The sequence below is a fragment of the Neopsephotus bourkii genome, unplaced genomic scaffold (genome assembly GCF_033783945.1).
Source record: "Neopsephotus bourkii isolate Nb327-2 ecotype Australia unplaced genomic scaffold, CSIRO-AGI_Nbou_v1 NB_855, whole genome shotgun sequence".
In the NCBI taxonomy this organism is placed as follows: Eukaryota; Metazoa; Chordata; class Aves; order Psittaciformes; family Psittacidae; genus Neopsephotus; species Neopsephotus bourkii.
This window is the reverse complement of record NW_026901351.1, coordinates 1,979,233-1,993,945: the sequence shown is the minus strand read 5'-3', so window position 1 is coordinate 1,993,945 and position 14,713 is coordinate 1,979,233. Positions and strand designations below refer to the sequence as shown.

The window sequence follows — 14,713 nt, the reverse complement described above, 5'->3', positions numbered from 1 at the left end:
TCTCTGTCCAATTGCACTTGGAACAATGTGATCTTGACTGGATCCTTGTTTCTACACAGCTGAAATCACTAATTCTTTTGGAGGCAAATATGGGTATGTCAGTAAAGAGATTGGTTTGTAAAGCAGTAAAGGTGAATATAAACTTGTGATAGTAATCATTCTGCATGAAGCAGAGTCACATGGGTGGGAGTTGTTAGCAGGTCATTTCTGTTTGATAACCTGAATTAGTCAAATGAAGCTGCAGTAAGGGGTTTTGGCCCTCAGGCACCACTTCTTACCACTGCCTTGGACCCCTGCTTTGACTATCTTCCCAGCATAGCCAGACTTTGACATGGCATGCTCTCCCTTTTGAATAACTGGCAACTTTTTCCAGATGTTTCCACTGCAACTGTCCCAACCCAGAATTTTGGACAGCATGGGTAGCACATGATATTCAGGCATGTTTCTACCCATATGGCATCCTTTTTTTATTGCTTTTATTGAATACTTCTATATAAAGAACATATTTGTAGGAATCAATTTTCATTTCTGAATAATTACATATATGAAAATGAACTGAGTAATTGAATTCCAATGAACAATTCAAGCATCTGTAATATTTGAATCTATAATCTGCCAGAGTGTTATATGATCTTATTTCCACTTGATTCCTGAGAGGAAGTGCCTTACAAGCACTGGTACATAAAGTTGTCTCTAAACACAGACACCATCCATCGTAAATATTTAATGTCCAATCATGAATTACAGCACCTGTTTTAAGTGATCAGCTACTAAAGGATATATATATATAAAAAGCGGACGGAAATAGGGGTTTCTTTCCAGGAAGATTATTTCCTGCTGTTGAATTTCTACATCTCAATAAAATGCCAAATTCAGTCTTTGTTCTTCCAACATCTATTGTGCACATAGCTGAAAACTGAAACAAAGATCTTAGCATGGAATTTCAGTTACAACACCAAATTTTTCAACCTCATTTTGCATGCACAATGATTTAAAGCCTTGGCTATCTGTATACGTGTGATATACTACAAAACAGGGCCCACAAAACTTTATTCACTTTCTCAGTGATTATTTCATCAATCTTGTCTACTATTACAATTGGGTTTAGTATTCCTGATAATTTGTAAAATGTCAGTTTTATTATATACAGCCATATTCACCTGCAAAAAAATATATTCACTGGATCCTCTATAAAAAATTCCTTCTAATCATAGAATAGTTAGGGTTGGAAAGGACCTTAAGATCATCAAGTTCCAACCCCCCTGCCATGGGCAGGGACACCTCGCACTAAACCATATCACCCAAGGCCTCGTCCAACCTGGCCTTGAACGCCACCAGGGATGGAGCATTCATAACTTCCCTGGGCAACCCATTCCAGTGCCTCACCACCCTAACAGGAAAGAATTTGCTCCTTATACCCAATCTAAACTTCCCCTGTTTCAGTTTTAAACCATTACCCCTTGTCCTATCACTAGTCCCTAATGAAGAGTCCCTCCCCAGCATCGCTATAGGCCCCCTTCAGATACTGGAAGGCTGCTATGAGGTCTCCACATAGCCTCCTCTTCTCCAGGCTGAACAGCCCCAACTTTCTCAGCCCATCTTCATACGGGAGGTGCTCCAGTCCCCTGATCATCCTCATGGCTCTCCTCTGGACTTGTTCCAACAGTTCCATGTCCTTTTTATGTTGAGGACACCAGAACTGCACACAGCGCTCTAAGTGAGGTCTCATGAGAGCAGAATAAAGGGGCAGGATTACCTCCTTCAACCTGCTGGTTACGCTCCTTTTGATGCAGCCCAGGATATGGTTGGGTTTCTGGGCTGCAAGCGCACACTGAAGCCAGCTCATGTTCATTTTCTCATCAACCAGCACCCCCAAGTCCTTCTCTGCAGGGCTGCTCTCAATCTCGTCTTTGCCCAGCCTGTAGCTGTGCCTGGGATTGCTTCGACCCAGGTGTAGGACCATGCACTTGGCATGGTTAAACTTCATGAGGTTGGCATCAGCCCACCTCACAAGCGTGTCAAGGTCCCTCTGGATGGCATTCCTTCCCTCCAGCGTGTCAACCAAACCACACAGCTTAGTGTCATCAGCAAGCTTGCCGAGGGCACACTCAATCCCACTGTCCATGTCAGCGACGAAGATATTAAACAAGACCGGTCCCAACACTGATCCCTGAGGGACAGCACTCGTGACTGGTCTCCAGCCGGACACTGAGCCATTGACCACAACTCTTTGTGTGCATCCATCCAGCCAGTTCTTTATCCACCGAGTGGTCCATCCATCAAATTGATGTTTCTCCAATTTAGAGACAAGGATGTTGTATGGGACAGTGTCGAACAGGATAGTACCTTAAGAGTTAAGTGACATATACTGAATAATGAAGAGTCAGCAATTAGTGGTAAAATAAGTGTCTTACTAAACATAAATAGAACACAGAGGAAAGTAAAAATAATAAGATATAATGGGGGGGGGGGAGGGGCAACCTCACAGACCTTTTTGGAATGATTCACATGCAGGAAAACAGGGAAAAATTCACAGTGGATCTGTTTCTCAAGGAGTTTGGTCCAAGTCCAACTGGCAAGAGTGAAGAGGGAGACTTCACAAATAAGAAGCAGGAGAAATACATTAAAAAAAATGGACGGGGGGGGTAGGACTTCATGCCACTTTTTCCTCTTGGCCTTTATACTCTACACACATTTTCCTTACCCTTACTCATACTCGTTTGTCTGGGGAAAATGTTGGGATTGGGAAGTGATCCATGAGAATGAAGCAGCTTGAAAAGCATTATATTAGTCTGTGGAATAAGTAATACTTCAACCAAATGAAGTAATGGAAACCACTTCACCCAAGTCATTTAAAATTGAACTGAATAAGGCACTGGAGATTATCCTGAAGGGAACAATTCTGCATTGGCAGGAGTATGGACAAGATGACTTAATAGATCTAGTGTCCATGTGCCAAATCCTGAGATCCGGATCCAGTTTTTATTACTCTATCGTTACTAAAGTTGAACTTCCATTCACTTTATTGGAAGCTCACCCTGACATGAGGAAAAAATAACCAAGAGTTTCAGGATTTATGCATAAAGCCACAAATAAAAACTACTTATGTACCAATTATAAAATTAGCTTGCTACATATTAGTTATAAAGTCTGACTGTAAAAATAATACTATAAGGTATGTAGAGCACTCCAGAGCACTCCTTGAATTATTCCTAGCAGTCTCCTCAGGAAAGTTACACAGAGTTTATCTAGTTCAATTGGTTAGGACTCGCCAGAGCCAGTGAAACCCTGCTGCTCACTTGAAGTAAGTCTCTGTTTATGTTATGGTGTTCCTGAAAATATCTGTGAACAAAATATTGCAATGAAAATTAAAGTCTAAGTATGCTTTGCCATTTAAGCATGGGAGCAGTATTAGAAGCTTACACTAAATAATTTAAATATAAGCAACAGTATTTTTTCCTTTTCTTCATTAAATATCACTGGGGCATTTCAATGTAAATGGCAGAAGGTTCAGGTTTTAACCTGAAGGAGTCTGTTTTCCTTGGTGTAGAAATGTATATAAAGAAATCAAGGCTCTGCAGAAATTGTCCTAAATTCTGATTTGTTTTAGTTTTAAAACAAAATAGAACTAATTAAACCAAAATTAGTTCAGAAATGCTATCAAGAGATTTAAAATGAGACTTAAGGGTGACCTGGGGACAAAGAAAAGTATGCCTTTGTATGTGCACAAGTGTTGGTTTAGATGCAGTTAAATAGTTCCAATTTTCACTCTATTTCATTCACACCAACACTTCTTGCCTGCTAAGGTTATTCCTGATAAGGAAACACTGTTTCAGTTCCTCTGGCACACTATACAATGATCATACACAGAGAAATCAAAACCGTATTATAGAATCATAGAACAGTTTGGGTTGGAGGGGTCCAACCCCTTGCAATAAGCAGGGACATCTTCAACTAAATCAGGTTGCTCAGAACCACATCCAGCCTGGCCTTGAATGTCTCCAGTCAGAAAGATAGCTGATGTAGCAAATTATTTATTTTGTGATATAGACAAATATGCATTAGTTCTACATTAGTTAAAACTTCCCAGTAGGGTAGGGGATTGGGAACTGTAGGAGTTCCAGTATTTAAATGGTGCCTACAAAGAACACTTACAAAGAGTCATCTAATGGGTACAAGTTGCTCCTGGGGAGATTCTGATTGGACACAAGAGGAAAATTTTTCACAATGAGAACAATCAGCCATTGGAATAATCTCCCCAGGGAAGTGGTGGACTCCCAAACAATTGACATTTTTAAGATTTGGCTGGAAAGGGTGCTGGGACACCTAATCTAGGTCACACTTTGCCTAGAAAAGTTGGATCAGATGGTCTTTGAAGTAACTTCCAATGCGGTATTCTGTGGTTGATTATATGAACTATAGGACAGTAGAATTTCTTTCCTTCTGATAAAAAAGCTACATTAAAAGTCAGCTGGGGTCTTACTAATGATTTTTATACTATATTGAAAATTCATCTGAGAAATTTTCTTAAATTCATCTTTTTAGGAATTCTTATCTGTGCTTATAGTGAGCTCTAGTCTGCATGAAGGGATGAGATTTTTACTCTTTCTAGAGTAAGGTTATTGCCCAACACTATAAGGCTACAAAAAGTTATGCTGTGTTCCCAAAATCAGAAGAAACAAAATCTAATTTGATAATTTCTTTTTTGTTTTGTTTTTGGGTCAGGTTTGGGGGTTTTTTTTTTTGGTTGGTTGTTTGGTTTTTCTGGTTTGGCTTGGTTTGTTTTTGGGGGGTTTTTTTTCCTAGCACTGGCTCTTCCTTTGCATGTCTCTGCAAGTGAGGACATATTTCATAGCTTCTTCCTCCATGGTTCTACATGTCCACCTGGCAAGGGCACAGCATTACAGATGCAACACAGAAAGAGGGGCAATGCCTTCTCCTGCTGTGTTCCAAGCTCAGTAAAAGACAATCCCTAACTTCAACTAAGCATCAGCTAAGCTAAGTCCACCCACATACGGACACAGTTTCCCCCTTTCACTGGCACAAAACCATTTGTGCCAGGTACTTGAAAAAATGTCACATGCCAAGGACAAAAAGGTATTGAAGAGACTAAGTGAAAGTACAAGTTGTCTGACCCTGCTGCTCTAATAGAACAAGCATCAGACAGCTGACAGTGATTGCACAATTTTAGAGGAGCCAAGGACTGCTTTAATTTGCACCACCTGTCTAAGCAGCTGTAGTTGATCCTGGGCATGGGGAACAAGGACAGGAAATGCACAGAGATAGATATTGTTAATATTCTTTTATTGAATTCATACTTTACAAAGACTGAAGAATGTATTAGGTCTCCCCAAAAGCAAGAGAAAAAGAGTCACTGCTGCCTAGACAGCTTACTGTATACAATGACCAGAAATGCTGCATTCCTCCCCAACTTCAGCTGTATTCTGATGATGCACCTGATTGATTGCTTGCACCATCATTATTTTTAAAGCAAGTAAAATGCCTTTCTGCTTCTTTCAGTATGGAAGGCATCACTTCCACAGTATGCTTCATCTGGAACTGTATTTAAGTTCAAGGGAGCATATTCTATATAGGCGATACAAAATCATGTGTGATTTTTTGTTGTTGTTTCAATAGACAGGGTTTGAGTAATGTCAGGGTTTATGGCTTTTATTTTATTTGTAGGGTCTACTTTTTAACGGAAGCAGGAAGCAGTCCTTGGACACAGTAAGTCACAATATATAAATAGCTCTACTGAGAGTATAACAAAGGCTCTTTTGTGCTTTTTTGCCAGCATAGCCAATCATACATGCAACTTAGAAACATAAAAATACCTCATCCCTACTTATGACACCCCCACCTTACAAAAAATTATTAAGACATCCATTTAGAATGTCTATCAAAAGCACATTACTTTCATGCAGAAGTTGAAATTAATAACTGTAATAACTGTAGAGAAATTCAAGAAATTTGCTGTTGTCTGGTTACTAAATAGAACATACAGATAATTCATCTTGAATTAGAATATATTTGTGGAAATATTCTTCTCCATATGGTTTCATATTTATTTCTGCAAGGTAATGAATACAGTGACAGGATTTTTTCAAATTAGACTATGCATTTTTTTGTTAAATCAAAACCAGTATATTTCCTACATAGCAAGCATCCTGGACCTCATTTTAAGCCATTTGAAGGAGGTCTGAAGTTTATTGGATTTTAAATATATCCTTTTCTTCATTGAGGGTCTTTTAAAGGATAGTTTAATCTGTCTAATTTACATTCAGGAATTTCAGTTTACATGCCAGGCTCTGAGACTGTAAAATCCTTCAGCTTTTCCTTCTTATCAAACATAATAAAGTGATCATATATAACCAGTAGGATGAATTTTTTATTTTTATCCAAATGCCATTTTAAAATCCAGTTTAGGTCCTATAGGTTGCCAATTTTATACAGTTCAGAAGTTAGATGTGTTTTCCAAAGAAAGATCATCAGTAGTAAGTATAAACATATGTCAGTCCATTAACTCTTAAAAAAAATACCTAGCACATCAGACTTCATTCCCTGCTACATTTTCAAATAATACAGTAGGTCCTACATGAGACTTTGTAAGGTTCTGATACAAAGGCCCCCCAAAACTGTGGAAATCTTTTGTTTTCCCAGTGGGGTTTGTGCTTAGGCAAACTCCAATACTTGTGAACATTTTATTGAGTGGACTTGATCACATCTTGAGGTTTGGGACAGATAAGGGCCCCATGCAGCCTATTCTAACCACTGGTTAGAAAAGCTTCCAGTGAAATATTCGCCAGCTGCTCTGTAACTTAAAAGACTTATTATGTCCTACTCACAACCAGAGACAGAAGTTAAATTTGCCTATTGTCAGCCAATCATCCCCTCTTCTCCCTCTCTCCCACAAATGTAATACTCCATTTTTACCCTTGTAAGAAAAGAAGTTTTTCCCCATTTGGTTAAAATCAATACAGCTTCTATACAAGATGCTGATTTGCATTTCTTACTCACCAGTATTATTTTTTCAGTGTTATGATAAAGCTTAGGAAGTATTTTTTTTCCCTGTACTTTGAAAAAGAAAAGTTCCTTTATTTCCAGCTTTGGGAGCAACCAAACTTAAATCCATGCTAATCCCTAAAGTCAAGTAAATTCTAATTCCTTAGAAGTAATACTAATGTTACCAATTACTTTCTTCCTCTGCTTAGCATGATACAAATTGATACAAAGCAACGAGAGCAGGTTTGATTTCCCTGTGCAAATTAATTTGATGGTACACCAAAATCAGTAATATACCCAACTTGGGTTATGTGCTAAGTATCTTATTCCTTGTATACACAGAATATTTTAAGATTAATAAATATTCATATATTTCTTAGGCTTTGTGAAAAACTGAGTCTCTCTTTAGAGGAGCTTTGTACTCTAAATGGGGATAGATGGGGATTTTGCCAAATCTAGTACACAACTCTCATTAACATAAGCCAGGTGAAGTTTCACTATTAGCTATAATCAAATATAAGTTATGAGGTCAAATTTCTTGTCTCATGTATGTGAATGTGTTTGGACATACAAAAGGAGAACAATTCCTCCTTTCTTCAGTCTTCAAATAGAAGGCAAAAGAGATTGAGGCCTGACTCATTGTTGATTCTTCAAGCAATTGCTACATCATTATGTCAATTTTTAAGATTTTTTCCAATATCTTTCTCTGGAGACAGAAAGACATACAGTACCTATTTGTTCATGAGCCTAGTTGGTTCTGTGTCTTACGATAATGAAAAATCACTTAGATGTCTATACTACTTATTTTAATTCAGGGATAGCTAATAAAAACATATATATGAACTTCTCAGCACCCTCTCACAAGAATGGAGCACAATTTTCAGTCTGCTTTGAAAGGAAAATGTGGATAATAACTCAGAGGGCTAAGCCTGTCCCACTAGTATGGCCCTATGTGAGCGGCACCTCATAGCAGCTTTTTCCTTCGGGCAACTGAGAAAAGGGAGCAGGATTCAAAATGTGTTCCTGAGTCCTTCCATGAGCAATTAATCTGCTCCGCCTTGAGCAAGTCAGCACACTGATCTTCATGTTGCTCATTTGTATCAACTGGTCAGTATGGTTGTACACTGAAACCTTTGCTCACCTGGTTTTCCTGTAAGCCAATTCCTGCCTCTGCTGACAGAGAACAAAGAAAAGTAGGCACCCAGGTCATACTTCCTATTGCCTGGCTTGCACAGAGGCAGAGAAAGCCTCAGTATTTTTCCATCTCTGGGTCTATCCCAGTGTAAAGGCTGTTAGAATAGCATAGCATCAAACTCCCTTCAGAGGCTATGGGCCAATATATATCAAACGTATCGCAGTAAGTAAAAGTGCAATCTAGACTCTCAATCAGTGGTATGGAATCCTCAACAAACATAGGGCTAGAAGAGAAAGTCCTTCCCAAATATATAACCTGGGCTTTTTGTATTGCACCTCCTGAGTATAAAAGTGGTTGACAAGATTTATAAAACTGAATACTTCAGAAAAAGAGAACATATAGCTTTAATAGCATCTGGTCAACAGTCAGGTCAGAGAGACATGAAGTCTTGCTTGAGATCACAAGGTAGGTAATATCCATAGTTCCTGATTTTCTTTCCAGCAGCTATCAGTTACAGAGTCTCTATTATCTCTATCAAAACAGAAAGTAAATATAAAAAGAATCACTCTCATATCCCACAATATCCTCACTTCCACCAGCAGCTATAAGATTCATTTTACATTCACACTTGAATTATTGCTATGCAGCCAATAAAAAAAAAACAAAATATGAAGCCATACTGAGGAGCAGCTTTAATTTGATAGCATTTCTGAAGCATTTGGGGAAATCTGCTGTCTATGAATGCTGCATAAATTCTGCTGTTGTTTTTTACAGTACTGCAAAAGGAGAACTTCCAAGTGTCACTCACAGCAGGAAATGCCTTCCGCCTATTTCTACACACAACCAATAATTCTTAAGTTAATATCTGGTGGGGGGCCCCAAGCATTTAAAAATAGTATGCTTTCTCATAAGGACTGCATAACCTACAAAAATTGGTAGCATGAGTTGTGCCATATCATACAGATGTGTTCTCACGTCAGTTTTGTTTACTATAGAATCATAGAATAGTTAGGGTTGGATAGGACCTTAAGATCATTTAGTTCCACCCCCAGCCCCGCCATGGGGAGGGACACCTCACACTAAGCCATGTCACCCAAGGCTCTCTCCAACCCAGCGTTGAACACCGCCAGGGATGGAGGATTCACAACTTCCCTGGGCAACCCATTCCAGTGCCTCACCACCCTCACAGTAAAGAACTTCCTCCTTATATCCAATCTAAACTTCCTCTGTTTGAGTTTGCCCCCATTATCCCTTGTCCTATCACTACAATCCCTAATGAAGAGTCGCTCCCCAGCATCCTTACAGGTCTCCTTCAGATACTGTATCAGTGATGCAAGTTGTGATTAAAGTACAGTGATTAAAATAGGTGTTCTTTTTTCTTTTTATGCCTTTTTCCTCTTTCTTTGCAGAAGAAAAATAAAATAATCCTACCCAGATCCCTGCTTTCCTTTTCCTACTCATCCTTCCTCAGATCCCTTCATCATAAAGTGTTGACCATATTCATTGAAGTTCAGAATACAAGAATGGGATTTTCCATTCCATTATCACCTACCGCTGCATTAAACTTGCTTCCCTTTCATAAGAAAGTTTCATTCTACCTATTTATTATATTATTTACTATATGATACCAGACTTAAAATAACCCTGTATTTACAAACTTTTTATATGCTATAAGACTAAAAGAGCTGCTTATACAGCATCAGACCGTAAGTCCATCCATTCTGTTAATAGAAGCTAATAAGTGATATCTATGAAGAAATATGAAAAACCTAGGCATGTGTAGCATGTTTATATATTCAAAGTGATATCACAATGCTCACAGATGATAACAAAAGATGCACTGATCATCTCATTTTCATCTTGCCAATCAGGTTTTGCCCCTTTCAAGCTGGACTATTTCTATTACTCATATAGCTAAAACTTGAGGTAATTTAATATCTGTGACAATTTATACTAGCTGAGTTCTAAACTTCTAGCTACATTTCATTTAAGATTTAAAAATGCAAAACCTACCAAATAAATCTATTTGATATTATGAAAAGTGGATTAGGAAACTAAATTTGACAATTTCTAAAGTGTTTGGGTGGTTTTTTTTAGGGAAAGATGCGTGTTGTAAGATACTTTTATTTATTGAAAAAGAAAGCAACAAAAACATTTTTTCAATGAACTTTTTAAAGTTCATAGAAATAGCAACACAAAGCCCACAGAGTAAAAGATAGAGCATTGACATCTCATTGTGGTGTACACCAGAGTTATTTGGATGATTATGTGAAAAATGAATTCTCAGACTGCTGCCCTGTTCATTTTAACATCAGCTTCGGGATTATGCATTTCAGAAGCAGACAATATGCACTCAGTTAGGAAAAGATTACCTGAAGTCTTCTTTATGAAAAACTGGGAAGAAGTAGGAGCCTTAAGTTCACGGCTATGTCTGTTTTAACTGTGCTGACCCTATTTGTGTTTCACAGCTGATGTTGAGAGCCTTGCTCTGATTTGAAAAAGTCAGAGATTTTGGAAGCTATTTGTCATGGACTGCGTTCCCTTTTCTGGCTATTTGATCCTAATAATTTTTAAATGTTCACCAAATAGACCTGTGTTTAAATTTTTCTAATTCCATTCTTTAGAAAAGAAAAATTCATCTTCTTTCAGTTCATAAAGCTAAAACAGTCAAGTCAAAATACAGAAGTACAATTTCTCAGTATGTCTGCTCTATCCTTATTTGTTCCGTTTTTTTAGTGACTAAGTATTTGATTCAGCTCAGGCAGCCACTCCCAGTTCCTGAGCCTCAGCCAGGTCTCTCAGGCCCATTCACAATTCCAGCACTAACTTTCCATAATTATTTTATTTTCCTTAATCTTCCCAATGGTTGGTTTAGCCCCAGGTGGGCCTCATTCCTCTCCAAGTTCAATAAGACAGTCTCTTACTCCCTCTGCTCTCCTGTCTCCTCCAATTTTTATTTTTGCTGGCAGCCTCGCAGTGTCTCCTCTTCTCTTTTACACACACAAACACATATGTGCATGCACACACAATAGCATGGGAAATACCACAACCGTTTGGAGAGAAACAATAGCAAATTGTAATTTTCCACACTTAGAAAAGAAGGGAATAAATCAAAGGTTGACCCAAAAAAAGTGTGTGAGGGAAAAAGAGGACCATAAAACTTTAAGAAAATTGACGGAAAAATGGAAGAGTTTAAATATAGCATTAGAAGGATGGTGGAAAAAATCTTATATATATAAGGATAAGAAAAAAATCTAAAATATGTTGGAGATGAACAGAAAATGTAAAACCAGAAAAAAACTTAAGCCACAAATAAGCCAAAGCTCAGCGCAGCTACTGCACTTTCTACCTATCTGCCCAGTATCTATCTCTAGAAGTGTTTAAAAAGATGCAAAACACCCCAACCAGTTTCATCTTACTGCCTCAGTCTTAGTTCATCACAAAGTAATCCCAAAGCTATAAATGACAACTACTGGAGCATTCCCTTGGCTTTTTCCACAACATGTTAACCCGAAGTGCAGTACATATCATTATGTGAGTGTAATGCTGTGTGTTACAACCTTGTGTAGCATCTAACTGTACTCTAGAGGCTAAGTCTGTCGGCTGCACCTTAATAAACTCTTTAAATACATGGCTGATTTAAAGCTATGGCTATGTCTAACCTGTGGAATCCAGGCATGCTTCCCACAGCAGCATGTGTGTGTGTGTGTGTGTGTGTGTGTGTGCACACCCCAGCTGCACCCTGCCTCCATGCTAACTCCCTTCCACCCTCCACCCCCACGCCCGGTTTCCGGTCCAGCCAGGTCCCCCCTGGATGATCAGGGACATGGCTATGGCACACACCCCACAGTTCAGACAGAGCCTCTGGGAGTCATTGAGTGCTATGCTTGCAGCAGCCTGAAGCAGAGCTCTGACTCTGGGTAATTATTTTGTGAGCTGAGCCTTGTATGAATATTGTCTGCTAATAGTTTTGCTGTGAAAAACCCAATCTTTTCTCACTCTCAAAAGCTGAAATAACTTCAGTTCATTTTTTAAAGAAATTACTTTAACAGCTTGTGCCACAATTAGTCAAAGGAATATAAGCATACAGCAGGGCCAATCTGGTAACAAGGACATGCTGGTTTGGTAAAAGCAGCCAGACCATTCACATAGCCACATTGCCATGTACTGCACTGAAGCGTAGTCCTAGGTGTCAGTAGTTCATGCTTGGCCATCTGTATTTTGTCAACAATAGCAATTCACTTTTTAATGAATGTTTAAAGTCTCAATTCCCTCAGGAGTAACAGCTATAGAGAGCATCAGCTATTGCTGAAAGAACAGGGATTCTAGGAATAAACAGAATGTTGTGGAATGGCAAACTGGGAACCAGTGACCTCATTATTCTGGAAAATGTCTCCTTTTGAACCACAAGGAACTCTGACAATTGTAAAGGTTTAGTATTGAACAATGGAGTTTTGCAGAGATAGGGTGAAAGCAAAATTGAGCCCCCTGTGTACTTATGGCAGTTCTTTATTATGTGCCATATATTATCATGTTGTGCTGTGTTTTGCTTTATCGTTGCTGCATCTTTATTAAAGGTGGGCCAGAAATAAAACACAGATGTAAACATACCTGCACTTCCAAGGCACTTGGCTTTAGGTAAGAACGTGGCAGCTGAAAGCCATCCTCAGCACATTTTGTTCTAGAAGGTTTATATTCTTCCTTTAAAACAAAAAACAAGGAAAACATGTAAAATAGCAAATAAAATTTTACTGTTGTAAAATAATTATGTTTTGTGTTATTTGCTGTAGTTTAAAGGAATCTGGTCATGCAGGTATAGGAAATGACTCTGACTTTACAGAGAAATGCAGGAGGATAGCAATTTTTCTCTCTAGTCTGCAGAATACTAATACAGGACACATTCTTGTCTTAAAGTCAAGGGATTTCCTTTGTTTAGGCTTATTAGGCATATTACAGACTGGTGTGTTGCAGGCAAACACTGACGTCTGCAGTGGATTATTGAGTTGTAGGACACAAAACCATATAAAGCAAGAGAAGTCATTATTCCAGTGACAATGGAGGAGAAAAATACCCACTGCTGACAGGCCTACTCACTCACAAGTCCACTGGTGTCAACATACATAGCAGTAGAGATAGAATAGGTTAGGAAAGAGTTTTTTACATCTGGATAAAAGGGAAGTGTAAGAGATAAAGGGATGCAAAATACGGTATGTCAATATTTGCCCTACTGAGGAACAGCGGACACATACTGGAACTGAAGGATACCATATATAAAGACGTAAGTAACCACATGTATTATGTCAGCCCTGTGCCCCAGCTGTAAAACATTATTTGAAGTTATAAGGTTATAATAGTTGCACAGCTGTAAGAAGGTGAGGGTCATCCATTTTACATACACATTCAAATTAAGAATGCAAAGCTGCTGGCACAGAGCAACAGCAATGATATGGCCTCAAAGGTAGGAATGTACAGAAAGACAGTCAAAAGTCTCTTTTCATTTTCTCTTTGGAGGTGGATGTCAACTTTTTCATTCCTCTCTTGGTTACGCATGACTAGGCCTGAAGATGGAAAATGATGACCAACCTAAGCATTTGAAGTACAGATTCACAGAAAATTCAGAAACCCAAGTAAAAAAAACCACTATCATACAAAAAGGCCTGATTCACACCTAAATCAGGTAGTGCCTAAATGCCCTAAGTGCTTTCTTTTTCAATTTTCAAATGTGTTTCTTGAAACAGACATCTGTTCATAGTAGAACTAACTGCCCTGGCTACACTTTCCTTAAGCCCCATCTGGATTCAGAAACTAGATGTTTCCGCATATGAATATGCCTGCACAGCAATACACAGGTCACATGTACCTCAACTGGCTTTTAATGAACTAGTCTGGGTACCAGAAGCTCATAATTTATCACTCCCCACTGAGTAATTTATCCTGTTATGATATGTCTTCATGACCTTCCACTCACCATGTCAAAGAAAAACAGAATTGCTGAGGTTGGAAGGGGCCTCTGAAGATCATCTGCTATGAACCCCTGCTCAAAGGAAGGTCAGCTAGAGCAGGTTGCTCAGGATCATGTTCAGCTGCATTTCTAAATATCACCAGGTGTAGAGACTCCACAAACAGGGCATCCTGTTCTACTGCTTGACTACCGTGACCACGGGGAAAGTGGTTTTGCTCACGTTTAAATGGAATTCCTTGTTTCAGTGTATTGATTGCCCCTTGTGCTGCTGAGACTCAGGCTCAGCAAGCTCAAGGTTCTCCTGTAGGCACACCTCCCAGCTCTTTGTCTGCAATCAGAACACTGAGCCTTTTCTGTAGCTGCAGGTCTGCAGACAGAGCAGGAGTCCTATGCCAGAAGTCAGAAGCTTTCAGCCCTCACCAACAGGTGACGTCTCCAATGCCAGGGGTTCTGCCTTCCCCTCACTTTGTCCAGGTGGAATTCAGGCTCTTGCAGCTACAAGGTCTTAGAGAATATCTCATCAAACTTCTTTTCTTGTCTGTGATGCTATGTAGCCTGTAGACCTCCTCCTGCAGCTCTTTTACTTGGTGACACAGATCCTGTATTAGTACACA

General features: G+C 39.0%; 1 long non-coding RNA gene across 2 annotated transcripts in view; it reads right to left on the bottom strand.

Annotated features, from left to right (window-relative positions):
* The window catches only part of LOC133213876 (uncharacterized), a 59,196-nt gene that overhangs the window by 27,304 nt on the left and 17,179 nt on the right, over nt 1-14,713 (bottom strand). For both annotated transcript variants that reach the window (XR_009725922.1, XR_009725923.1), the window contains exon 2: nt 12,749-12,838. This is a non-coding gene — a long non-coding RNA (uncharacterized LOC133213876). The remainder of the gene's footprint in view (nt 1-12,748; nt 12,839-14,713) is intronic.